General features: G+C 40.4%; 2 long non-coding RNA genes across 2 annotated transcripts in view; one reads left to right on the plus strand and one right to left on the minus strand.

Annotated features, from left to right (window-relative positions):
- Positions 1–27,047, minus strand: part of LOC306659826 — a 784,421-nt gene that overhangs the window by 226,197 nt on the left and 531,177 nt on the right. The gene's annotated exons all lie outside the window — the stretch shown is intronic.
- LOC306659232 lies at positions 7,191–14,566 on the plus strand. Its single transcript, XR_013763248.1, has 4 exons — positions 7,191–7,256; positions 10,093–10,284; positions 14,043–14,080; positions 14,326–14,566. It is a non-coding gene; the product is annotated as an uncharacterized lncRNA (long non-coding RNA).

Below are 27,047 nucleotides of genomic sequence, written 5' to 3' on the forward strand. Positions count from 1 at the left end.
CATATATCTTTAGCATTCCTATGTCTTAGTGAACTGATCCTTTTATCATTATATAATGTGTCTGTCTTGGTTATTATTTTTTTCTCTGAACTCTGACATTATACTAGTTAGTTCTGTTTTTGCTGCTTAATGCTTGCATTATACACACACATATATTTCCATCATTTTAATTTCTTGTTACCTATCTTTTTATGAGGTGAGTTTCTTACAGACAACATATATTTGAGTTATATTTTAAAATTTACTCTGCCAATCTCTGTATTTTTTCCTCTTGTATACTACTTTGCTCTTTTCAAATTGGAGTCCTATGAAAGTTCATTTGGTTAACAGAAACTAAATCATCCAGAATAGCAGCTGTGAGAGAGTTTAGGAAAGTGGATTTTTACTTTCCAAACTTTGCTTTCCAGTTATATGCATAAGAAGTTAAAACAGAAACAGCGAGGCATCTCTCATTTCTGAGAGATGATCCACACCTACTGAGAGACCCCTGGGTTGCCCCAATTACTGGTGCTGTTCTCATTCTCAAGTGCTGGTTACAACCTATCTCCTGGGAGTCAGTAGGGTGTGGGGAATCCAAGATGAGTTCCAGTATTTAGGGGTGGTTTTTGTTGCAGTAGTTTCTTTATCAGGCCATTGGTTAATCCATTGGAATTTTTCCAGTAAATAGCCACAGACATGGATTTGGGGGGTTAATATTTTCACCATATTCAATCTCCCAATTTATTAAAGGCAGTTTCTTTTTCCGAGGCAAAGGAGAAGATACCCAATAAATACCCATCACCTATACCATTACTTTACTTTGGGTATCTTCTACCTTTAAGGATGAAAAGCTCTGAGAGAGTTTGGCATCATGGCACTAATGATATATTTAAGTGGAACTGATGCACATGGACCTGAAATTCTGAAAGTTTCTGTTTCTGGAGGACAGCAATGTTAGCATGCATCTGTAGAGGTGTCATTTGTTCTCACAGCCCGGAAGACTGGATAAGAAATTTGAAGCAGCATTCATTAGACAGCTAGCCAGGCTAGAGAATCAACTAGAGGCCAGAGCTATGTGAGGTGGCCAAAGTGAAGTGTAAGAAACAAAGAATGTAGCTTCTAATGTGTAATCTCTTGGATGAGAGATTTCTCAGTCTAGGAGAGCAAATGCCAGAGGTGGAGCCCACACACACTTTCAGGTAAAGTTGAAGGGACCTGCAGATAGATAAGGCTACAGCAGGCCTTCCTGCCCAGGGAAGTTGGGTTCAAGGCTTTTACACCAGTCAAGAGGACTAAAGGTCTGAGGTGTTCACCTGGTGGAGGGAGAAGGATGCAGAAAAGACAATGGAGAAAATCAAAGACTCACAGCTGTGCTGAACATGTCCTGTGTTGCTAAGCTATGATATCTGATAGGTTAGGTGGGTGTGTAAAATACATTTTTAGTTTAGGATATTTGCAGCTTAACAATGTATTACCAGGATGTAACCCATCATAAATCAAGGGACACTGGTACTGAAGATTCCATTTGTGGATGATATTTTGTCTCAACACTAATACAGTTTGTTTTTTTAAAGTTTTTCACTCCTGTTTTCTCCCTCTAGGTCATTATTTGCATTATTTTCATTAAAATTTACTCCAATACTATATTTTTCATATGTTTATTGGCCATTAGTACCTTTTACTATGAATTTGATATTCAGAGGCTTTGCTTGCAGTACATATTTATATCATATTGTTTCTTCTTTTTTGTATGTATTCCATCTATCTTCTTGGAATTATGAGTGTACATTAGTAATAATATTGCAAATATCCCTCCTTTCTATAACTCCATTACTTGTCTTTTTACTTTGAGTATCTTCTGCCTTACAGAAGTTTTAAAGTTTATATAACAAAATCTTTCATTCTTTGTGATTATGTGCCTTGCTCAAGAATCCCTCCACCAAAATTTATTTTAAAAATCTCCTACATATACTTTAATTTCACTGATAGTTTTATGTTCATCTTCTTATTTAAGCTGCAATTCGCATTTGCAAATAGTGTCAAAAATGTGTTCACTTTTTTTCCCAAAGTTGGACTGCTGGTTGTATAGAAATGTGTTCATTTATCATTAACCAAAGTTAATTCTTTTCTCACTGTTTGGAAATACTATTTTTATAATACATTGCACATGGATCCATTTCTTCTCTTTTTCTGCTTTATTGGTTAATGAGCAATACCTGTATTAGTAATGATTCAGAATATATTTTGGTCCCTGAAATAGCAAATGTCTCTTCATAACTGTTCCTTTCAAAGATGTTTTGTTTCTACCTATGTTCTCTACTCTAGAACAACTTAGAATCGGCTTGTCACATTTCATGACAAAATCCTGTGAGAATTTTTATTTATTTGTATTGAATCTCCTAATGAATTTGGTAGAATTGATAATTTTATAGTATGAATTTCTTTTTCTGCTAGAAACATGGTTGTCTTACGCTGACTCAGGTGTTGGATAATTTTCAATAATATATGATTGCTTTATTTATATATGCCATGCACATTTCTCGTTGGTGAGTTTTAGAATCTTCCAGGATTGTGAATTTTTTAAAAGAGGGTTTTTCTTATATTTTTAAATAAAAATGGTTGACTTATCTATGATATTGTTAATAATCCACCTTACTGAATGCTAGTATAGTTTTAATATTTAGTTATTTCTTTTGTATTCTAAGTACCTGACCTTTTCAACTTGGAAATATATTTTTCTGGCTGTGTTCAGAATCACAGATTTGATTCTTCTGATTTTACTGGTTAAAGCCTCCAGGCAATGCCACAGGGTAGCAATGATTAGAGAATTGTCTTATTTCTCACTTGGTTATGTTGTCTACATGCTGAACCAGCATTCAAGGATCTTAGTTCTATTTCCATCTTAGTTTCCACCTCTTGTCATTTTCTGCCTATTTATAAAACAAGAGGCATGAATTTGTTGAGCTCTAATTTCTCTTTCAGTTCAAATATTCTATTAAGATATAATTGAACAGATAGGCATGAGAGCAAAGAAATATTCACTTTGAGAAATGAAGTCTGACTGATTGATGATATAATGTAGTCTAATTGATAGGGTAAGCTACATTTTTCTCTAGCAAGATTTGAGAAGCCAAGAGAACCTTGATCTGTGAAGACAAGAGATGCTAAATCTCTAGGGAGGTCTTTACCTTTCTTGAAGTCTGATGTACCAGGAAGTGATGACTGAAACAAGAGAGTATTTTCCCTTTAATACTCAGTTGCACTAAATTGATCAATAATGGTGCATAATTGCATGTCACAAGTACCATACCTGACCTATCCACTTTGAATTTTCTCTTGTCAAATCTCTTACAAGAATGGACTAGGTCAGAAGAGAAATTGGGAAGAATTCCCTGGTTCTGCTAAGAACAAGTAGGATAGAGGAGATTTCCCTTGAAGGCAGTACAGAGTTTAGCTTTCAACCCAGACCTTCAGAAAACCAGCTATAATTCTCTAGCCAAATTGTCTGAACAGTATTCTAAGGGGTGTCAGAGAAAATAGAGTAGATCAGAGAATTATGGGGCCTCCATCCACTCAGGAGAAAGCCAAGGGGCCTTGCAGGAGACAGTGATGGATTCAAGCCATGTGAAAAAGCATATATCAAGTACCTCAACCTCATCCCTATCTTTGGAGGATGTGTGTAATTTATAGAGTGTTTAAATTAGACAAATGGCTCAATCGATTTAGAATAAGGGACAGGAAACACATGTTTCTTTTGCATTAAACTGAACTTCACCAGAGTAAAAATGCTTATGATCTTCTGAGTTATAGAGCTTGGGCTGCCCATCAAAGTGCTCCTGATTACTGGGATTGCTCTTTTGCACAAAGGCGATCCATTAGGAGCACGCCGTCTCCACAAAGAACAGGGAATACTCTAAGCAGTTCAAGCTAAGTGGTGATTTATATCATTGTTTATAGGAAGAAAGAGCAAAAGTGAGCAAAAGAGAGAGGGTAAGAGCAAGGGAATGAGAGAAAGAACCCCGAAGAAAGGACATTTTTACCGAAGATGGAAAAAAAAAACTTGAAACATGCCACGGAAAGTGACCTCAGCTTTCCCTTCAGAGAATTTGAACCATGAGGTGAGAAAAGAGAGGAAGTTTGGAAAGGCAAATGCATTCAGTTTTCTTTAAATTTTTTCTTACACCTGGGTAGATGCATTTGCTCTGGAAGCTACAGTATAGTTATTTCTCTGCTTGGGGACTTTTTCTGGGAAGCAGATCAATTCACTGAAAAATATCTTGCCAATGACTAGCGCACTGAGAATCAAATGACTGAAACTTCATATCACTGAATGGTCTACTCAATTATTCAAAGAAGTTCTTATTCTAAGATTTAGTTCCCTCTGCATTTTGCATATGCTCTGGAATGGTGAGATTTCCCTTGAAGGCAGTTTGCTGTTGTGTCCTCTGTGCATCTATTTCCTGGCTCTGTAGTTGGTGCTGCCTTTGTCCAGAATTCTACCCTTTTGCCTCTGTCAGCAAAACAGCAATCTACCTTCCCCTGTTTAACCTACTCATCTGACAATTGTAAATTGACTTTTGGCAGATGTATTTTCAGTGAACTCCTAGAGCTCCTCTGTAAGTTTACCAAGGTCCATCTACATTCAGGTTGACAATCCTTTTCCTAGTCCTGCAAGACGGAGAGTGGAAAAACACATCAAAATAGTCCTGGCCACCTCAATTGCCCTGTGTATTGATTACCAGGTATCTGTTAGACCTAGAATGCAGTCCCTCAATGAAGACAAATACCAAAGTGACTTGCCTATTTCCTATACTAAGTCCATATTTCTTAATGTGCATTGGTACTCCAGTAGACTGGTATCAGTCTCCTTTTCTATCTCATCATTGTGACATCTCAGAATCATCATTGCTTTTGGAATAAACTGTATTCTATGTAGTCATTTCTTGTGTGAAAAATGCTTCCACATTTCTCTACTGTTTTCTACTGTTTCTGGAATGGTCTACCAGTTTAAATAGCATCTTATGATGTGCTCTTCTGAAAAATTTTAGGCAGATGCTAGTTTCCTGCTCCAATCTTTGTCTTTCCATAGTTCCTTGGAGATTCCTCAATCTCAGAATATGGTACCACCTTGCAGGAACCTCCTAATGGACTGTGAAGTCTGTGAAGCAAGAGGCTCCATCTTATTTTCCTTGGTGTCTGCATGACAGCACCACTGAACATGGGTTGAGTGAGGGCTCCATCTGAGGACTTTGTACTCAATGGACATAAAACCAAGAACAGAAGGGCTTGAGAGAAAAGTGCCCCAGCATGTGGTTGGTCCTTTGCCATACGGAGCTTTAGTAGGTTGTACGACAAGAAGAAAGCCAGAGAACTCAAGGAAAGATGGAAAGGAGGTGGAGGGTCTCCACGAGGTGTGTGTTTTGTCCATCTTAATGAATCCATATTGGGGAATGAAACTTTCAATGTCCAGAGGCCTCTCTGTAATGTTCAGCTGGGTACACTTCCCAGATCAACTGATAATGGTAAACCTGTCAGTCAATTCAAGCAAGTATCTCAAGTGATTTTTAGTTGGTAGGTTTACTGATTGATAGTACATGCTCTATACAAGAGATGTCAAGTCAAAATTTCTTCAGTGATGGAAATTTCCTATACTCATTCTTTTTACCATGGTGACCTCTACCACACTAAATGTTTGAGGTATGACTAATAAACTGAACTTTTCATTAAAAAAAAATTTTTAAAAGAATTTCGACTACTGTCTTGGATAGCCCTATGAGAAACAAATCATATGGATCCCAAACTTGGCTCATTCAAATATAGGTTGGCCCTTTGCCCCAATTTCTTTATTTATCAAGGGATAATATATGTCTATCCTATTTTTTATGATGATTAGATCATTTACTAATGTGCATTTTGTTATCTATTGCTGCATAAAAAATACCCTAAATTTAGTGGTTTTAAAATATCAAGAGTAACTTATGAACTTTCATGATTTTCGTTGGTCAGAGAACAGGGCAAAGCTCAGCAGGGCATTCTTGCTTTATATGTCCCATGCTGTTGCAGAAATGTTGGCCTCCTCTTCCATGTGGTGCATTCATGTGGTTGGCAAGTTGTACAGGGGTCTCTCAATGGTCTGCTTGAGTGTAGTCCTAGAATAGCATCAGCCTTCCACCCCCATGAGTCAATAACTGTGCGAGGAAGGAGAAGCAGTGATGTCTCTGATAAGGTAGCATCAGAAGTCAAACCCTGACACATGGAGAGAGGATCATAGGGGTCATCTCAGAGGCAGCTACCACAATCTCCTCTTAAAGAAAATGGGCACCAGGCCTGAAGACTTCCTGAGCAGGCACGGCCAGTTAATCCTTGTAAGTGACTTTAACCTTGTTTGCTTTGCATATTGGTGAAACGAATCCTGAGCTATTTCTTGTAAATGCCTGCATTAAAGAAAAACAGACCTTAAATTCAACCAGTCAGAAGCATCCAATAAACTTATATAACTAGGGCATTTTGAGTAGGCTAGACCAAATAAGGAAACCATATATCTAACCAATCAGTTGTTTTCTTTGCTTTACTTCTGTGTTTGTCTCATGAAAACCTCCTCATCTCTACTTCCCCCAGTGGAGATCCAGAGCCACTTCTGACCTGGAGCTGCCTGATTTATGAATTGCTAAATGTTCAATTAAACTCTAGAATTTCAACCTCAGTTTATCTTTTTACCATTTGTCAAGTGCACTGAAGGATGCTCTGCACATAGTCAATGTGGATCCTCCAGGTTCTTATCCAATGTTTCAAAATGCCATGAAACCTCATAGCTCCCAGCTTACCTTCACAAGTGCTGACCATGGACTGCCCTATTCGAAGAGCTCTCAGCAGGGAATTCACTCCTTTTGCTGTCGTTTGATGCAGAACCAGAACATACCTCATACCTCATACTTCTGGTGTGGACCAATCGAAAGTGATCAAGGCAGACTTACCCAATTTAGGATCTGACTTACCTCTGAAAATGTAGTACAGGAAAGACATTTAGAATAAGAAGATCTAGGACCACTTCAGCTTTTATAGTTATGATTAGAAAAAAAAAAAAAATCATAGCCTTGGTTTATTTATCCAAAAATGGGGATACTGTTCTTGTCCTTTACCATAGTTGTCCAGATTAATTCATTCTAACCAGTATTCACTGGGGTCTTCTGTGTTCCAGACACTGGACTAGTGAACACTGCAAGCAGGTCCCTGCCTTCATGCGAGGAACAACCTGGAGAAAGTGGTGTGAGTTCACTGTAGGAACAGAGGATGCAGACCTTGCTGAGACATTGGGCATGGAGATTTAGTTCAGGGAGCAGCTCCTTAGCTTTATCGTGGGGCCCAGAGTAGGAGCATAAATTCAATATATTTGAACAGGGTTTGTAAGCCATTCTTGTTTCTAATCATGTATTCCATATTTCTCTGTTGTTTTTGTTCCATTTTTCCATCTGCCTCTCTTTCCTGATAATATTTCCAACTAAGTGGCACCCACCAGGGTCCTGGGGTAATGCGGTCAGCTGACAATTTTGTTTTTTCCTGATTTTCACAGAACCTGGATGTATTCTGCCTCCTAGCAGGTCTGTGGCACAAACCCACCATGCTTGGCCTCTGGAAGGAGGACATGGCTCCCCTGTGCAGAGCACAATGAGAACTTGGATTGAGGCTCATTCTTAAATGGTGCTTATTTTGCCACCTGTCCCCATCTTAAGAAATGATGGCATACACATCTGACAAAGCCATCATTTTATACCAAGATATGACCTTGACCCTCCCCTTCAGTTTCTTTCCCTTGTCAGACAGTCAGGAGCCAAGAGAGACATAATATGTTGTCTCCTTTGCTGAGAGATTGTCCTCCCCTGAGACAGGTCTGTCTTTCCCCAACAGCTCTGTATGCACATTAGTAACAGAGCCAGGCTTTGGCCTTCCTGTGGCCTCTGCTCGGGGCCTCTTAGGGTCTCCACATGGGTTGATCCTCTGCCTCCTCCTCTCCCATTCTTCAGGATCCAGCCAGCTGTGAGCAAACACTTGTCCTCCTTTGCAAATGAGAATCCCCAGGTCTCCTGTGGTTTTAGCACAGTGAGAAATGGTGATTTGGGATATGATACAGGACTGATCATACTTTGTCCTTTGTGGCCCCACCTCCCCCAAAATTTGAAACATGAGGAGGCCTCTCAGCTGCCCTGCAGAGCTGTCCATGTATGGGAAACTTCTCTTGACTATGGAAGCTGGTGAAGGTCTCTGCTGCAGGGACTTGGTTTATTTATCTAGCTGGACTTCATCTCTTAATATTCAGCTCATGGGGGAAGAGTCTTTAGCAGCTAAATGTAGTCCCATTCTTCCTGTGAAGAGAGCAGAGAAAGCACAGATACTTACTTAGGCCAGAGTCCTCCTGCTCTACTGAGGCCAAAGTCCTGCAACCCCTTGGGGTTGTCTGCAGGGCTGTTGGGCAGGTGGGACTGTAAGGTCACAATATGGAAGCACAGAATCACAGCACTGGAGACCCTAAAGATGACAGGGGCCAAGGCTTTTCTTCTTCCAGCAAGACCAAAAGCCTTGGTTAGTCTGATCATTGATCCCAAGCCCTTTTTTCTACCTATCCTCCTAATCTGACTTCCCTCTGCAGAAATCACCACTGCTAACAATTTAGAGTGTGCATATTGCCAGATCTTTCAGAATTAACACTCATTTGATGGAGGTTTTGTGTGTGTGTATGTGTGTGCGCGCGCGCACATGTAAGATATACTATATTAGCAAAGGAAAAATATGTGTCAAATCTGCAGGATCTGTCATCAAATAACTGCTCAAACATTTGTTGAATGAGGTGAGAATGGAGGTTCAGACAGAAGAAGTCACTGGTTACACTGTTACGTGATGGGCCCAGTGATACATTCACCACATGGAAAAGGCTCTACTTGCTTTGTGAAGGGATCATTGGGCCAGGCAGCAGGGAGAGCACCTGAGCTCAGTTTTGGGTGGCCCTATGCTCCCTGATCCTCGTGCCTGAACGGTCCTCCTGGACTAGGCCAACACTCCCTGGGGGACTGTTCTGCTGCTCACTGGATGGGGCTCCCTCTGGTTTCATACACGCCCTGTGTTGATTTGGAGCTGAGGATCCTCTTTCGAGGCAGTTCTCTCAGGGCCTCGCTAGCTCCTGAGAACCATGCTGTGTCAGGCATGTGGATCAAGAGGAATGAAGGAGATGCCACTGTTCTCAAAAAGTACAAACCCTGGAGTGACTTCCAGAAAAACTGGATTCTACAAACCCATGGAGGACATGGTTTGCTTGGAAAGGTGGTGAGCTGGGATCAGTGTTATGGCTCACCTATGTGGCATCACCTTGGGTCAGATCTTCCTTCCCATTCAGGCTTCAGGTATCCAATGAGGGGCCCTATCTGATGTCTTTGACCATTCTCTTTAACTTTGACATTCTGTGAGTTATAGCCTTTTAGACTTGCTGAGCACAAGTTACAATTTAAAAGGTCAATACAGTTTTTCGTTAGCTTTGAGACGGTATGAGCCCACCAAATCTCTTTTTTATTTTTAAAAAATGACATGCAAAGAGAAAAATCTTGAATATTTTAGAAGAAGTTTTTGTGTTTTGTTACACATTCATTTACCTGTATTAATCTGCTCAAAGTATCACAGATATGGTGGCTTCAACAACAGATATCTGTTTTCTCACAGTTCTGAAGTCCAAGATCAAGATGTGGTTGGGATTGGTTTCTGTAAGGCCTCTCTTCTTGGCTTGCAGATGGCCGCCTTCTTGCTATATCCTCACAGGACCTTTGCTCTGTGCACATGCACTTCTGTTGTCTCTTCCTGTTCTTATTGCACACTGGTTGCATTTGATTAGAGCCTCATCCTTATGACCTTATTTAATCTTGTTTACCTCCTAAAGGCCTTATTTCCAATTATAGTCACAATGGAGTGGGCAGGCCAAGCTTGTATTGGGAAGACACAATACAGGCCATATCAATGGTCAGAGTGTGGCCAGTTTCCATGTGTAGGATTGTTTTTAGTGGGGACTTTGCCTGAAGAAGCAGACCCTGGTTGTCGTTGTCCCTTCTTCTTCTTCTCAACAGGGGAACCCAGAACTCAAACGCAGAACTCACAGGTACTTCCTCCATAAGGTGTTGGCAGGGAAAGATGAATGTTTATGACTTTGGTTGCCACTGACCTGTGCTGGTGGGAAGTCAGGCACCCAAAAGTCAATTCCTGTGGAATGGCATCCTCCTTTCTGGTCATTCTGGAGTGGCCACTGCCTGAGGGTCATATTCTCACAGGGTAAGAAATACCACTTCTTCCACATGTACAACTTTTCTTCCCACTTGAAGTAATGCCAAAATGTGGCATTTAGAGGAAGAACCTGCTGAGTAGGGTTGGGGAAAAATAGAGTGAGCTGCTGCTGAGATATGGAGTTCAGAATCCGAGAGCATGACATGACACCAAGCTATTGTGATGTGTCAGGTGAGTCTGAACCTTAAACTTGAGGGAGCACTCCTGTGAATTGGTAAGATTGAAACCTCCATCTCAGAGGGGACACTGTGAGGGGTGAGGTAGGTGTGAGACCTCCATTCAGAGAGAATTCATTATTTTACCATCTTCTTATTTCATTTCATTCTTATTTTATATCATTCTTGCTTTATTAACTTACCTTTTAACTTCATGAATTCCTTCCTTGGCTTTTAAAAAATCAGCTGTTTTTGTTTTTCTTTGGAGTTCTTTTTAGACTTGACTATTATTTTATTATTTTTAGTAGTTTTTTAAGTCAAAACACTTTAAGCTATAAAATTTCCTCAGAGTACTTTTTTGTCCAAATCTTAGATTTTTTTTTTTTTTTTAATACTAGGGAATGAACCCAAGGGTGCCCTACTACTGTGCTACATTCCCAGCCCTTTTAAAATACATTTTATTTTGAAGCAGAGCATCTCTAAGTTGCCAAAGACTAGCCTAGAATTTACAATCCTTCTGCCTCAGGCTCTTGAGTACCTTGGATTACAGTCATATGCCACCATATGCATCAGAGATTTTGTTTATGTTTTAAATTACAATCATATTTTAAAATTCTTTACTTTTACCATTTATTTCTTTTTTTAATCAAAATATTATTTTCAAGTTGTTTTATATTTTGAAATGCTAACCTTATTTTGGGCAGAAATGCTGCCTTTTTATTCTTAGTCCCTGGGTTGGTCTGTAACTGGACTTGTTACAATTCTTCCTCTTCCAAGTTCATTGAAACTTTGTGAAGAGCAAAGTATATAATAAATTTTTATAAAATTTCAATTCGCTTTTGAAAATGATATTGTTTTTGGTAGAAATAGCATCTCTGTATCTTTGTTTATTTTGTATCTCTAGCCATATGATCAAGTTTGTTTTATTAAGTATGCATAAATTTATTGAACATAAAATAAGAAATTAAAATATAATAAAATGACCCTGTTAAACTGAAAACCAGGACGAGTTTTTAAAGAGTCAGAATGAATTTCTAAAAATTAAAACATGGTAATTGAAATTTTAAATTACAATACATAGGTTAAATAGTAAGTTAGATAAAAACTAAATAGAAAGTTTGCAAACAAAAAGATAAGTCTTAGGAAACTGCCAAAATTACAGCTCAAATTAAGAACGATAGAGTTAGAGATAGAGATGGAGATGGAAAAGGAGAATGAAATGTGAAAAACCCAACATATGTTAAATATATTCTGAAAGGAGATAGAGGTGACTTGAAAAGGCAGTTACGAATTGATGATGAGGAATCTTACTGTGTGCCTTTCATTTTATAGAACAATGGGTTTTAATTTAAATGCCATCCTTTGTGTTCTTGGTCTCTCGATTTCCTAAGTAAGTTTGTTACCATCTCACCCTGTCTTTGACACTTAGAGAGAGCTAAGTACATGCACATTCTCTCTCCTGGGATCCTAATCAGCACTGTGAAGAGAACTGAGTGAGTCCCAAGAACAACAGTGGCTTTATTTTCAGAACTAGTCTTGTGCTAGAAGTAAAATGGAATTTTCCTTATTCTTCTTCTCTGAAATGGAGAGTCTTAGTTCTGTAAATTGAAATGACCAAGTTACTTAAATACAGATTAGAAAGCCAGTCACATGGGACTGGAACACCAGTTTGGCCTTTGAGAGGAAATGTGCTAAGCCTGTAGTCATAAAGCACAAACAGGTACTATAAGACACAAGGGAAAGTAGAAGATATCCTCCCTTCCTGCATATCTTTTTATTTTTGGTAGTACTGAGGATTGAACCCAGGGCTGTTTTACCATGAGCTACATCTCTAGCCCTTTTTAATATGTTCTTTGCTTTTGAGACAGAGTCTTGCTAAATTACCCAGGCTGTCCTAGAGCTTGTAATCTTCCTGCCTCAGCCTGCTAAGTAGCTGGGGTTATAGGCCTGCACTGCTATGCCTGACCATTTGAATTTTCATGTAGGGAACTCATCAACAGGGTTACTGGGATACGTTAGATGTTATCATTTCTGTATTTCATTAGTTAGATTATTCCCACCTGGATAGAGATCTGCACAAGAGGGAATAGAAAGGGAAATCAACCAATGACTGGAACAACTCCCTTAACATCTCTAGAAATGTAAGAAGCAAGACTTATAGGACTCCATGATAATTTTGATTCTGTTGTGTATCTTAACTTTACTCTTGTGTTTGTATGTGATTTTTTTTTTTTTTTTTTTTTAAATTCTGGGGACTGAACCCAGGGGCACTCAACAACTGAGCCACATCCCCAGCCCTTGCAGTTGTGTAGGGCCTCACTAAATTGCTGAGGCTGGCTTTGAACTCATGATCCTTTTGCTTCATCCTCCCAAGTCTCTGGAATTACAGGAATGTACCTGGCCTGTATGTGGTTTTTGTATTAAGTAAACTATGCATTTGATTTGACATCATGATAGTCTATGCCTTTCAAAAGTGAAATTTTACGTAGTAATTGTCACTGTAATCAGTGATGTGACATATTTAGTTTTATTTATACAATATAATTTTATGACTTCTATTTAATATACTTTATATCAAAGGAAAAGCAGTATAGCACATTATTTAAGATTTGGGATCTGTGTTCAAATTTCAGCTCTTAAAACTGCTAGAAGGGTCACCATAAAACACTCATTTAATCTTTTCCAACCTAAGGTTCCTATCTTAGGAAGCAAAATTCGTAGAATTGTCCAAAAATTAAGTGATTCAATATTTATATTGTTTAGAATAGTGCTATTATTATTGGTTATTTATTTCCAAAAATTTTCAATATTTCTTAAATTTTTATTGGTTCTCTTTCCCTTACTGGCTTTGTTTGAAAGTTCTATTTTCAATTAAGGATGTCCTCAGATTTTTAATTAATATACACTTTTTATACTTTTATTTTATTTATTTATTTTTATGTGGTGCTAAGGATCAAACCCCATGCCTCACATGTGCTAGCTGAGTGCTTTACCACTCAGCTACAGTCCCAGCCCCCAAGTAATATACATTTGTTCTATGTGAAAAATGCTGTAAGTTTTCTTATTAATGAAAAATAAAATCAAGGCACCGAGATTTATGATTAAAGATGTTTTGAATATTATTGAAAACAACAAAAACCTAAAGTAAAAGAGAAGAGAAAATGAATATCTTCAACAACAAATTTCTACAACTTCAAAGCAGAAATGATGTAAAACATCTGCCAAATACCATGCCTTTGGGTCTGTGTGAGACAACTGAGTACTGTATGTGCCAAGAGCCTACACATACCTTCTCAGACACAGGCTGTACCTTAAATCTCCAAACTGTTTTAATTACCACCCAGTAGTTGCGCCCCATGAGCCTCGGACTATCCATGTTCTAATTCGAGGATGGCTTAACTATAGAACCACTTGACCACAGCTGACTCAATTCATACACACTTTGAAATCTATGGAATCCTTCATGAGGTTAAGGTTACCTTGTGTCTGCTGCTGCTGCTGAATTTGCTAGTAAAATCCTAGTACTCCACATTATAGACTTCCTTTATGTGATGAAAGGAAATCTAACACATTACCTTCCTTTTTTAACAGTTTGCTGTTGCAGAAATACCCCCAGTTGAGATGTGTTTGTAAGTGATCTATTTAATGCATTCTTTGTCTTTTGTAGAGAGCATTTTCTTGGGGCCACATTCCTGGGAGAGATTTTTACTTCAGAATTTGACTTAAAGTTCCAGAGCAGACATGTTGTTGACTTGCACTAAAGTGAATGGATGCCCTTCTTGGAGTTTGAATATTTGAATATTTCAGTGTTTGTTTCAGGAGCAGTAAGTCATGTCCCTTGCACATTCAATATTCTTGTCTTTCTTTCTTTTAGAAGCAGCTAAGCCAGAGCAATGCCTTTGTATTAACTGCTGCAGATGGAGATGCTGAAGGATGTCAGTGTTGCAAGGACCTTCCTCCAGTGCATGGACTTGCCAGTTCTCAGTTGACTTTCAAGTACCTACATATTCAGGGGTGTCTTTCACCTCCAGTGTCTCTCTCATCCTCTCAGATTTCCTCTTGAGCAGACACTGCTTTCACACCACCTTATCTCCGTGTTCCTGTGCTTTGATGTCTTCTCCACTTTATTTCACTAGGAATAAATAAGCCCTTTAAGTAAGTTGATCCCTACAAATACTTTACCTTCTTTTGTGTCCTTCCATCTCAAGCAGTGTATATGGATCCATCATAGCACTTGTGGTTTGAATGTTTATGTACCCTACAAAATTCCCATTAGTGCTTAATTCCCAATGAAACAATACTGGGAGTTGGGGCCCAATAGGAAGCATTGGGTCATGAGGACTCCATCATCACGAGTGGAAAATGCTGCTATAAAAAGGGCAGTGGTAAAGGGTTCTCCTCCTTTTGCTCTTCTGCTATGTGAGGACACAGCAAGAAAGCCCTCCTCAGAAACCAGGTGCACACATTTTGACCTTGGACTACCTAGACTCCAGAACTTTGAGAAATAAATATTTTCTCTATCTCTCTTTTAAAAGGCAAACGATCTGTGGGATCTTGTTATAGCAGGAAAAAAAAAAAAAAAAAAAAAAAAAAAAAAAAAAAAAAAAAAACCAGATTAAAACAGTGCTTATCATTAGGAAGGGCCTTTCAAAGCTCTTGGGAGTCCCAGGAAGAGTTAGTAAGTTGTGTGTTTACCGGCAGAGACAAAATTAACAGTCAAGAATTAGAAGTGATAGTGATTACCATAAAATGTCTTGCATTCAATAGTTAATTATACAAATATCAGAGAGTGAATGTTTCTGGTGTCTTGCAGCTTCAGTGGGAGCCAGCAATGTCACACATTGCTACTAGACAATTGGGCTGCATTGTCAAGAGAAATGGAGTGTGGATCAGGGAAGGAGGTCATAGTCCTGTTGTCTTTGGGGCAGGTACTTTGTCTGGAGCATTGTGTTCTGTCTGTGGCATTGTAGAAAGGACTTTGAAAATGAATATGTGAAGCAGTAATTAACATCTTCAGGGATCTAAGTCACTTATGAAGATGATTCAAAGAATTGTCTAATCAGAACGGTCTGCCTAATCTGCAGGAAAGAAAAAGTGTTTTGGGGGGTGGAAGAAGATGCTTTCTCCAGATGTTTAAAGGACTTCAATGTGGTAGAGAAAACAAACCAATTCTATGTCATCACCATAGGGTGGAACTTTGATCTGTAGGTGGAAGTTGCAGGGGGCAGATTACATTTCCTTCCAAAGAGTATTTCTTTCTTTTTCCTTTCCTTTTCTTTTCTTTTCTTTTCTTTTAAGCTGCATGGTAAAGTGGTCACCACATCACCCAAGTGCCCAAGTCAAGGTTGCCTCTCCTTCTCCTGGAGGTTGTTAGACAAGTTCTGGGTTTCCTGCCTCTGAGCATGGAGGATTTTACAGCTGTAGGAGCAAGAGGCAACGGCACTTCTTATGGCTGTTGAGGCCTAGATGGAAAGCAGGAAGACCAGCTGTCATGGAGAGCACTGGTCTAACATGGCCCGCAGGGGTTGTTTGCTCAGCTTTGTGTCTCAAACTTGGAATGAGGCTGGGGTTTCACTGCAACTCCTCCTTCACTGCTAACATCTGAAGAAAAGACTGCAGCCCCATGACTCAGACAGTCTCATCTACGCTGGAAGGACTAGGTGGAGAATGAGCCGCATTGGCCTGAGAATGAGAAGCAGGGGCTGCAGAGATGATCTCTGAGCTACAGACACTCCGGGTCAGGCTTTTTTTTTCCTGGGGTTCTTTTCTGTTTGTGAAAGCTATTCCCATGGATGTCTAGGGAATGTCTTCAGAAGGTTAAAAGCTAAGCCAGCACTGTAGGAAGCAGTTCCACTGTTTACCCAAGTCTGATGAAATCATTTGGCCCGACCCCATCAGTTGAAGGTGCTTGGGCCAGGAGGGTTGAGTCGATGCTGCCCACCTTCACTGATTCCACTGTCAGCTGATACACTAGTCTGATGTTGCTGAGCAGGTACCTGATGCTGACCCTCATGTCACAACTTTATAAGCAGGCTCTCAGCAATAAGAATCCCTCCCTACACCTCACACACAGATCCTGTTTTGGTTTTTTGTTTTGTTTTGTTTTGTTTATAGGAAAGGGAAAAGTAGAAGAAAATGAAAACTGATGTTGAATTTACCAAGAACACCAAGTTCGAAGGGAATCCTGAAGTTAGTTTGCTTTCTTTTTAATTAATCTGCATGCTTATTTTTAAACTTTTATTTGTTTTAATTAGTTGTACATGACACTAGAGTACATGTATACATTTTGATAGATCAAACATAAATAAAGTGTAATCTCTTATTTTTCTGATTATACATATTGCAGGATCACATCGGTCATACAGTCATACGTGTATATGAGGTAATAATGTCTCTTTCATTCTACTGTCATTCCTTTCCCCATGCCCCGTCCCCCTCCCTTCACTCTCCTCTACCTAATAAAAAGTAATTCTATTCTTCCCTATCCCCCTACCCTTATTGTGAATTAGCATTGGCATATCGGAGAAAACATTCGGCCTTTGGTTTTGGGGGTTTGTCTTATTTCACTTAGCGTGATATTCTCTAACTCCATCCATTTTTTTTTTCATGTCTAAACTTGTATTTTACATAATTTTATTCTGCTGAAAAGGGTCCCAAGATTGTACAAAGAATTTCCATGTACCTTTTGTCAAGATTTCCCAGATATGAAAGTGTTAGGTCATACAAATATAGTGAGCAAAATCAGGGAAATAACATGAGCACCCTAGTCTAAACTATAGAGCTTATGCAGATCCCACTAATTGTTCCATGACTGTCCCTTTTAAGGTCCAGGATCTCCACTGACATGAGATGGTATAGGTGGTGACAATCACATTGGTGAAGGCCCAGGGGTGTGAGACCTCTACTTTGGTCACCAAACTGAAATTCTTTCTAGGGTTTGGGGACATGAAAGTGGGGAGAGGTGTGGGGTAGGCAGAGGCAGGAAGTGGCCTTGGGAGTCATGGTAAGGGCTCGTTGTCCACCATAGAGTGATGGAGAGACCCTGAAGTTTCATTTTTGTTTTTGTTCTTTAATGAGTATGATGATCAGATTTGTGTCTTTTTTTTTTTTTTTTCAGATTTGTGTTTTAAGACTACTCTGACAGAAGTGTGACTATGAGAGTGAAGAGTGGGAGATGAAGCAATCCTAGAAAAAAGAGCAACAATTAGAACAATCCAGACAAGAGATGATGTTGGTCAAAACCATGGGCATAGAGAAGAGTGAGCAAGTCTGAGATATGGTGAGGCAAAAGCAAAAGGTCATAAGGACTGGTTGGAAGGAGAGGGAGAATGAAGTAGGTGAGGGAGAGAATGATAGAGAATGACAGAAGGTGACGGGAAGGATGATAGATTGAGGGAGGGATGCAGTGGAAGATGAAATCAAAGCTTTATAACCAAACGAAGCTGGAGTCCCTATTAAGACACAACTGAAAGAATAGTTTTGAGGCCATTTTTAAGCCAGAGTGTTGGGTGAGTGCAAAAAGTTTGAGAGAGAAGTTGAGGTTCTCTTGATGCTCAGTCCAGGGCTGTTGAAATGTTGCCATGCCTCCCAATTACTGTCAATCCTGCAAGTCTTAATGGAGCAGCTACAGGTATAAAATGTACAGGCGATCCTCAGATGTAGCTGTGTACCACAGTGTCTACTCTGGGAGCCTACAGTTGGAGACCAACTTGCCTTATGATAAAAGTGGTCCATGGAGGCCAAAGCCTGGACAGTTTCTGTTGAGATCATATCTGGCTCAGAGAACAAGAAAGCCTGGATGAGCTGGGATCAGGAAGGCACTGTTGATGAACAGATTTGTCCAAAACACTGTAGAGTGGGGTACTGAGAGTAGAAGGAACTGAGTGTCATGACACAATCAGCACCTGGCTGGAAAGTCAGAACTAAGGCAAATGCCAGAGAGTGATTCAGGCACATCTATTATGATTTCAATGTGTCTCTTAAAGTTCAGGTATTAGAAGCCTAATGCCCAAATTTATATGTTAATGGTGTTTGCCAGGGGGGCCCATGAGAGATAAACAGAGTTAGATGAGGTCATGAGGATAGATGAGAGCGAGTCCTCATGATGAGATTAGTGACTTTTTCCCCCCAGTGCAGGGTATGGAACCCAGTTAGTCATGGAGCTGAAGAGAGACCCAATTAGTACACTTGGTTCTGTCTCACCACATAATGCCCTCCATCATGTTATGATGCAGCCCAATGACCCCCACCAGATGCAGGCACCTCAATATTGCATCTCTCATCCTCCACAATTTTTAGAAATAAATCTCTCTCTTCTTTATCAATTATGTAGCTTGTGGTATTCTGTTACTTCAACAAACTAAGATAGCATCCTATTCCTCTAGCCTATCAGAGAAGGAATGGGAATTATTGCTTCTAAATGGAAGCTACTGTCACAGCTTCCTTCTCCCATTCAGAACTGGGGAGCCTGGGGCTCTGAGAGGTTGTAACATGCTCAAGGTCTCTCAGGTAGTATAGAGCAAGGACTTGGACTAAGTGTTGACTCCAAAGCCCTTGCTCCTTCCTCTGCTCTCTGCCACCTGATATCAAATGAAAACTACTACAGCCTGGGAAACTCATGAAATCCAGGTAAGGGTATGGAGGTGATGTCTGGATGGAAGGAACAAAGAGGAAAATTAGAGTTGGAAGTTTGAAATGGTCATTAGCATCAGAAAATGCCCTAGTCATCAGGAAAAGTCCCTCCCTATAAGCCCTACAAGGGAAAATAGGAAGATAAGGTCCAGGGAACAGGGTTGAAGTCATAGCAGGGAGGATGGTCACACTAGAACTGGCTTGGAAGCAGGGTTGACCTCTGGCAAGCAGAATCCAGCCAGGGCAGTCCTGGGCTCTCAGAGAAGCATGACTGAATCAGGGGAGAATCTCAGTCCTGAGGCTTCCTTCTCATCCTCATTCAGGATCTTGTTCTTGAACAACTGAGAGGAATGTGGCCAGGTTCCAGCTCAGGCCCCAGCTCCAGGGGGTCTTGTTGATGTTTAGAGAGGTGTCTCTTCCTTTCTGACCCATATCCGCCCGTGTGTAGACCTGCTCTGTCTTGGCTGACTGGGCTGGAAGCACTTGAGAAGTAGAGGTCTCAGCTGGACTCTTCCCCTCCCTCCAGCACTGCAGAGTCGGAAGTCTGCTCTGGCCTAACAGCCCCTTGGCTGCTCAGCTGGAGGGGGATGTTGGGGCCGACAGGGGGAATCTGGATCAGCTAAATCCTTCAGGATGGGGCAATTAAAATAGGGGAGAGTGTTAAAAAAAGGATTTGGAATGTGATGACTGGGGAAATGACTTGCCCTGCCCTAGTTTCTCATCTGCTAGAATTGTAACTGAGGGGTTGGCTGCAATCAGGTAGTTTTAAATGACTTTCAAGGCCACCTGCTCAACTCGCCAGAACTGTTTTCCCTACTTTGCTTCTCAGAAGATCCCAGAGGTCCCAGGTCTGGCAAACCCATTGCCCACAGATTGATCTGATTTGAGACTGGAGAGGTAGGAAAGATGGCAAGTCTAAGAAAGGTCATAGTCCAGCCTGGGGAGTGTGCACTACTGCTGTCAGTAGAGCTTGGAACACAGTCCCATTGAGCCTGTGGTCATGGAGAAGGAGCACAGACAAGCAGTAAACAATATCCCTGTGCACTGACCGATCAACAAAGTCCACCACAAATGGCTGGGCAGTATTTCTGGAAAATGAGTTGGGGGTCCTCGACCCAGGATCCAAGGTAAGAAGTGAGTCATGTGAAAGTTTTGTGTGCGCGCGCACGTGTGTATGTGTGTGTGTGTGTGTATGTTACAATTTTCTTTATTTCTTGGGAAAAGAGCCTCAAGTTTCTCCAATCTCTTTCCATCATGTAGCCTTGGCAGCTCTGGGAGATAGTTTCCCTATTAAGAGAACAGCTGCCGATTTTGGCTATAGTAGGTCTCACTCAGTTCTTAGGAAGAAAGAAGATGCTCAGCTGTCCTCAAGAGCTACCAGTGGAAATCAAAATAAAAAACACAAGACCAGATGGGCCTGCAGGATAGAAAACTCCCCAGGGGCATTGTGGTTCTCATCTTTTGTAGTAAGCTGCAAACTCCTAAGGGTATAGTGTTCTCATGTCCATCTCTGGCCTCCGGTGCTCACCTCCACACTGCAGAGTTACACGGGATGTTTTTCAGGGCTCCTCCCATCAAACCCTTCAGGATATGAGACACAGATAGAATGATAAGTTTCCATGAGGCAGCAGTGAGAAGGGTTCAAATTTCCTGGATAAAAAATGTTTCGTCCACCTCACATTGCTAATTCTGCCACAAGTGACTCATTTTTTTGAGTGTTGATTTCTCCATTAGTGGGATTTAATCTAAACTACCTAAACAGACATTAACATTTGAGTTATTGCTTTCTGTGCTAGGCACGATGAGTATGCATATTTACCAGGTCGTGCTTAATTCTCCCAGTACTCTTGTGTTATGCACATTTTATAGGTTGGAAAGTTGAGGCTCACGGAGGTCAAAATTTTAAACAAAGCGGAGAGTTAATAATTGGTGTTGCTGGTTAGTCCCTCACCAAAAATTACTTAAATATCAGGATAAACTGCCTTCTGGTCTCACTGGTATCATAAGTTATTGAGAAGACAAGGACTCATTTTTTTTATTTATTCAAGACATAAATATAAGTAGGAATATATATATACACATACATATATATGTTTACATATATATGTGATATATATATTATATATATATATATCAATAGATATGTGAAGCAAACATAGCCAGCAGAAATATATCTATTTCCTTCCACCCCACTCCACCCCAAGTCAAAGAAACCAACACAAAGATGGCCATGAAACAAAACAGTGGAGAGAAATTAGCATCATCAGAGGAAAATGCTAAATTACATTGAAATTAAAACTTATATGAAAAAGATATTGCTTTAGGGAAAAATTGAGAGCATCAGGAAATTCTAGAATAAGTATAATTCATGTTAACATAGGGTAAAATAATCTCAAAGAAATAAATGAGAATACTTTATATATAAATTAAAACAAAACAGAGATCTGGAGATAAATAAAACAAAATTAGGGGGTTAAAAAGCAGAATTAACATAGCTGAAAAATGTATTTGTAAGCTGGAAGATGGCAACAGAAAATTCTTCCAAAATGTAGCCCCAAAGAATGAAGAGATGAAAAATGATAAAAATACACTGCGAGAAAAGATTTATCAAAGAGTTCCAATTATGTCTAATTGAACTTGTAAAAGTGGAGTGTTGGGGAACCCAAAGAATTTAAGGAAAGAAGTTAACAGAAGACAAATTTTTCATAAATGAAGATAGGAGCCCTCAAAGTGTATGAGCCCATTGAGTATTAAGTAGAATAAATGTAGCAGATAAAACATATGCACATATTATGGTGATATTTCAGAAAAATCAGTGATGAAAAGTATGCTCTAAAAGATAACAAAACAAATAAATAAAGAGAATGTAGATTATCCAGAAAATAATTTCCATCAGATTAGAGTCAGACTTCTGAAAACCAGGAGAGGTTCTCTGAAAGCAATAGAGATATAGAGCAGTCTCCCCTGCTTTCCATGGCTTCAGTTACCCACAGTCATCCATGATCTGAAAATACTAAATGGATAAATCCAGAAATAATTCCTAAGTGTTCAATTTCATGCTGTTTTGAATAGTATGATGGAATTTCATGGGTCCTTCTTTATCTCACCCCATCATTTGGTCAGTATACCCCCCATTACATATGTGAATCATCACTTTACTTAGTGTGCCCCATTACATATGCTACCTGCCCCCTAGGCACTTAATAGCCATCTCACATCTCAGATCAACCATCATGGTATCACAGTGCTTGTGTTCTAGTAATGTGATAATGCCCCTAACGTACTAGAGGGACATGCTGGCAATGTGGACATGCCAAAGAGAAGTGCTTTCTTTAAATGTGAATGCAAAAGTTTTTAACTTAATAAGGATACAAACAAAAAGTCATATGCTAGACTTGCTGAGATCTATAGTAAGGACAAGTTTTTATTGTGAAATTGTGCACAAGAAAGATGAATTCACACTGCTGTACTTCAGACTGCAAAAGTTATAGCCACAGTGTTTAGTTAAAATGGAAAAGGAAAACTATGGAATTATAGAGTCAGTATTATCCAGGTTTTAAGGAATTTACTGGGGATCTTAGAATGGATGGGGAGATGGTTAGTGTATCTTTAAAGTTCTACAATATGTGATTTAGAACTAGAATTCTAGAATTCTATTCTAATTAATAAGTGCAACATAAAAATAATTATCCTAAGTCCTTTACTCTGTTTATCAATCAGACACCTATCAGAAATTTCAGGGGTTTTTCAAGATGGCGGCCTAGAGGGTGGCTGCATTACGTGTTGCTCCAGAACTCAGGATTCAAGAGAGGAGATATTGAGACGCTTGGGACCAACTCAAAGTAGCCGGGTGACTCTCACCCCCTGGGGGGGCATCCCGGATGGGACGGGGGTCCCGGAACGCAGGAAACTTTGTGAAGTAGAACTGCCGGCGAGACGCCCCTCCCCCCACTGGAGCGCCATAGAGGAGGCCGCTCGGCACAGCGCTGGGACTCGGAGCAGCCACTGGGGCTCCGGCGGCTGCCCGGGGGAGGAGTGGCGGGGAGAACTGTGTGGACTCAGGACACCGGGGCCTGCCCTGAGGAGGAGGAGAGGAGCGTGGCCACTTGGATTCGGAGAGACTGCACCAGAGCTGCAGGCGGTTGCCAGAGGAGAAGCCGCGCGGCGAGCTGTTTGGAATCAGAACGACGCTTCTGAACACCGGGGCCTGCCCTGAGGACAAGGAGGAAGAGGAGCGGCCGCTTGGATTCGGGTGACTACACGGGAACTACAGGCGGTTGCCAGAGAAGGGGCTGCGTGGCGAGCTGTTTGGACTCTGACCACTTCTGAACCCCGGGGCCTGCCCGGAGGAGTAGGAGAAGGAGGAGAAGGAGCGCGGCGGGTCCTTTGGACTCGCAGTGACTGCATTAGCGCTCCAGGCGGCTGCTCAGAGGAGAAGGCGAGTGGTGAGTTGTTTGGTCTTAAAGTGACAGCTCCTGAACACAGGGGGGCTGCCTGGAGGAGAAGCGTGGTGGGACGCTTGGTCTTGCGGAGCCACACCAGAGCTCCGGGCGGTGCCCAGAGGACCCGTGCAGCGGGTCACGTGGATTCAGAGCCACTCAGAGGGACTGCTCCTGAACACCCGGGGGGTTATCTGGAGAAGGAGGAGGAACGGGGAGGGTCACTTCGACTCGGAGTGATTGATTGCCCTGGGCTACGGGTGGTTGGTGGGAGGAGGAGCCACGAAGTGAGTTTCTTGGACTCCTAGTGACCGCACCGGCATACTGGGCGGCTGTCTGGAGGAAGAGGCCTGTGGCGGGTCTCTGGGACTCAGAGCGATTGTTCGGGGCCACAGGTGGCTGCCCAGAGGAGGGGCCACACAGCCAGGCGATTAGGTGCAGAACAGGGTCCCAGGATCTAGGAGGCTTCTGGGTGGAAGAGCCGCACAGAGACAGGCTTAGGGCGGAGCGAAGGTTCCAGGCCTATGGGCAAATTCTCTGAGGAGGGGCAGCCTAAGGAGATTCATCTGCGAAGGGTGAGGCTCCCAGGCCCAGGAGGTAGGGCCGGGCCCCTGGAAACTTTGTAGAGGAAGGCAGCCCAGCCCAGGCAGTAGCTGTAAATTGAGGGGAACCTCTAGGAGGAAACTGACCAGCGAGACCTCCCCACTGGGTGAGTCTTCCCTGCCTGGTGAGGTTTCCCCACAAGGACGGTAAAACCAGAGACACAGGCCCAAACAGGCCTTGCCTCAGCCCACAGCCTAGGTCCCCTTTGGATGACCATTGGTCAACAAGTGGAGGCACCTCTGCCCACTAGCAGGGAATATACCCCACCTGAAGGCCACCACTCCTAGAGAGGCAGCTTCCTTGTGGAGCACCGCATTATCAACCTCCTCCAAGACTTCAGCCTACTGAAGGCTAAGAGGGGATATATATAGAAATCTTCAGGGTCATTGTAAATCAACAGAGGAAATCTGCAATATCTCAGCGGTCCACTGATATCTGAACAACATGAGAAAGCAAGGAAAGAAAATGCTGCAAACAAATCTAGATGTTACATCAATAAAACCCAATGACAGCATGGCAGAAGAAATGACAGAAAAGGAGTTCAGAATGTACATAATTAAAATGATCAGAGAAGCAAACGAGGAGATGAAAGAGCAAATGCAAGCATTGAATGATGAGATGAAAGAGCAAATGCAAGCATTGATTGATCGCACCAATCGACAGTTAAAAGAGCAAATACAGGAAGCAAAAGATCATTTCAATAAAGAGTTAGAGATATTGAAAAAAAACCAAACAGAAATCCTTGACATGAAGGAAACAATAAACCAAATTAAGAACTCCATAGAAAGCATATCCAATAGGATAGAACACCTGGAAGACAGAACCTCAGACATTGAAGACAAAATATTTAACCTTGAAAACAAAGCTGAACAAACAGAGAAGATGGTAAGAAATCATGAACAGAATCTACAAGAACTATGGGATATCATGAAAAGGCCAAATTTAAGAATTATTGGGATTGAGGAAGGCCTAGAGAAACAAGCCAAAGGAATGAACAACCTATTCAATGAAATAATATCAGAAAATTTCCCAAATCTGAAGAATGAAATGGAAAATCAAGTTCAAGAGGCTTACAGGACTCCAAATACACAAAATTACAACAGACCCACACCAAGGCACATTATAATGAAAATACCTAACATACAAAATAAAGACAGAATTTTAAAGGCTGTGAGAGAAAAGAACCAAATTACATTCAGGGGGAAACCAATACGCATATCAGCAGATTTTTCAATCCAGACCCTAAAAGCTAGAAGGTCCTGGAACAACATTTTTCAAGCCCTGAAAGAAAATGGATGCCAACCAAGAATCTTATACCCAGCAAAACTTACCTTCAAATTTGACGATGAAATAAAATCCTTCCATGATAAACAAAAGCTAAAAGAATTTACAAAAAGAAAGCCAGCATTACAGAACATTCTCAACAAAATATTCCATGAGGAAGAGATGAAAAACAAAGAAGCAAATCAGCAAAGGGAGGAATTATCCTAAAGGAATTGTCAAATAAAGGAGGAAACAAGTTGTGTCAAACAAATAAATAAACAAAATTTTAAAAATGAACCAAATGACCGGGAAACCAAATCATTTCTCTATAATAACCCTGAATGTTAATGGCCTGAATTCATCAATCAAAAGACATAGACTGGCAGACTGGATTAAAAAGAAAGATCCAACAATATGTTGCCTGCAAGAGACTCACCTCATAGAAAAAGATACCCATAGATTAAAGGTGAAAGGATGGGGAAAAACATACCATGCACATGGACTCAGCAAAAAAGCTGGAGTATCCATCCTCATTTCCGATAATGTGGACTTCAAGCCAAAGTTAGTCAGAAGGGATAAAGAAGGTCATTTCATACTGCTTAAGGGAAGCATAAATCAGCAAGATATAACAATCATAAACATCTATGCCCCAAACAGTGGCTCATCTATGTATGTCAAACAAATCCTTCTCAATTTCAGAAACCAAATAGACCACAACACAATAATACTAGGTGATTTTAACACGCCGCTCTCACCACTGGACAGATCTTCCAGACAAAAATTGAGCAAAGAAACCATAGATCTCAACAACACAATCAATAATTTAGACTTAACGGACATTTATAGAATATTCCATCCAACCAAGAGTGAATACACTTTCTTCTCAGCAGCACATGGATCCTTCTCTAAAATAGACCATATATTATGCCACAAAGCTAATGTTAGCAAATACAAGAAGATAGAGACACTAGCATGTATTCTATCAGATCATAATGGATTGAAGTTAGAAATAAATGAAAGAGTAAAACACAGAAACTATTCCAACATCTGGAGATTAAACAATATGCTATTATATGATGAATGGATAACAGAAGATATTAGGAAGGAAATTAAAAAATTCTTAGAGGTAAATGAGAACAAAGAAACATCATATCAAAATCTCTGGGACACTATGAAAGCAGTACTTAGAGGGAAATTTATTTCATGGAGCGCATTTAATAAAAGAAGTAAAACTCAACAAATAAACAACCTAACACTACAGCTCAAAGCCTTAGAAAAAGAAGAACAGACCAGCACCAAAAGTAGTAGAAGACAGGAAATAGTTAAACTCAGAGCTGAAATCAATGAAATTGAAACAAAAGAAACAATACAAAAAATTGACAAAATAAATAGTTGGTTCTTCGAAAAAATAAACAAAATTGATAAACCTTTAGCCACACTAACAAAGAGAAGACGAGAGAAAACCCAAATCACTAAAATTCGGAATGAACAAGGAAATATCACAACAGACAGGATGGAAATACAAAACATAATTAGAAGCTATTTTGAAAATCTATACTCCAACAAAATAGAAAATTTCGAAGACATCAACAGGTTTCTAGAGACATATGAATTGCCTAAACTGAATGAGGAGGACATAAACAATTTAAATAGACCAATT

This window comes from Sciurus vulgaris, assembly GCF_902686455.1.
Source record: "Sciurus vulgaris genome assembly, chromosome: 4".
In the NCBI taxonomy this organism is placed as follows: Eukaryota; Metazoa; Chordata; class Mammalia; order Rodentia; family Sciuridae; genus Sciurus; species Sciurus vulgaris.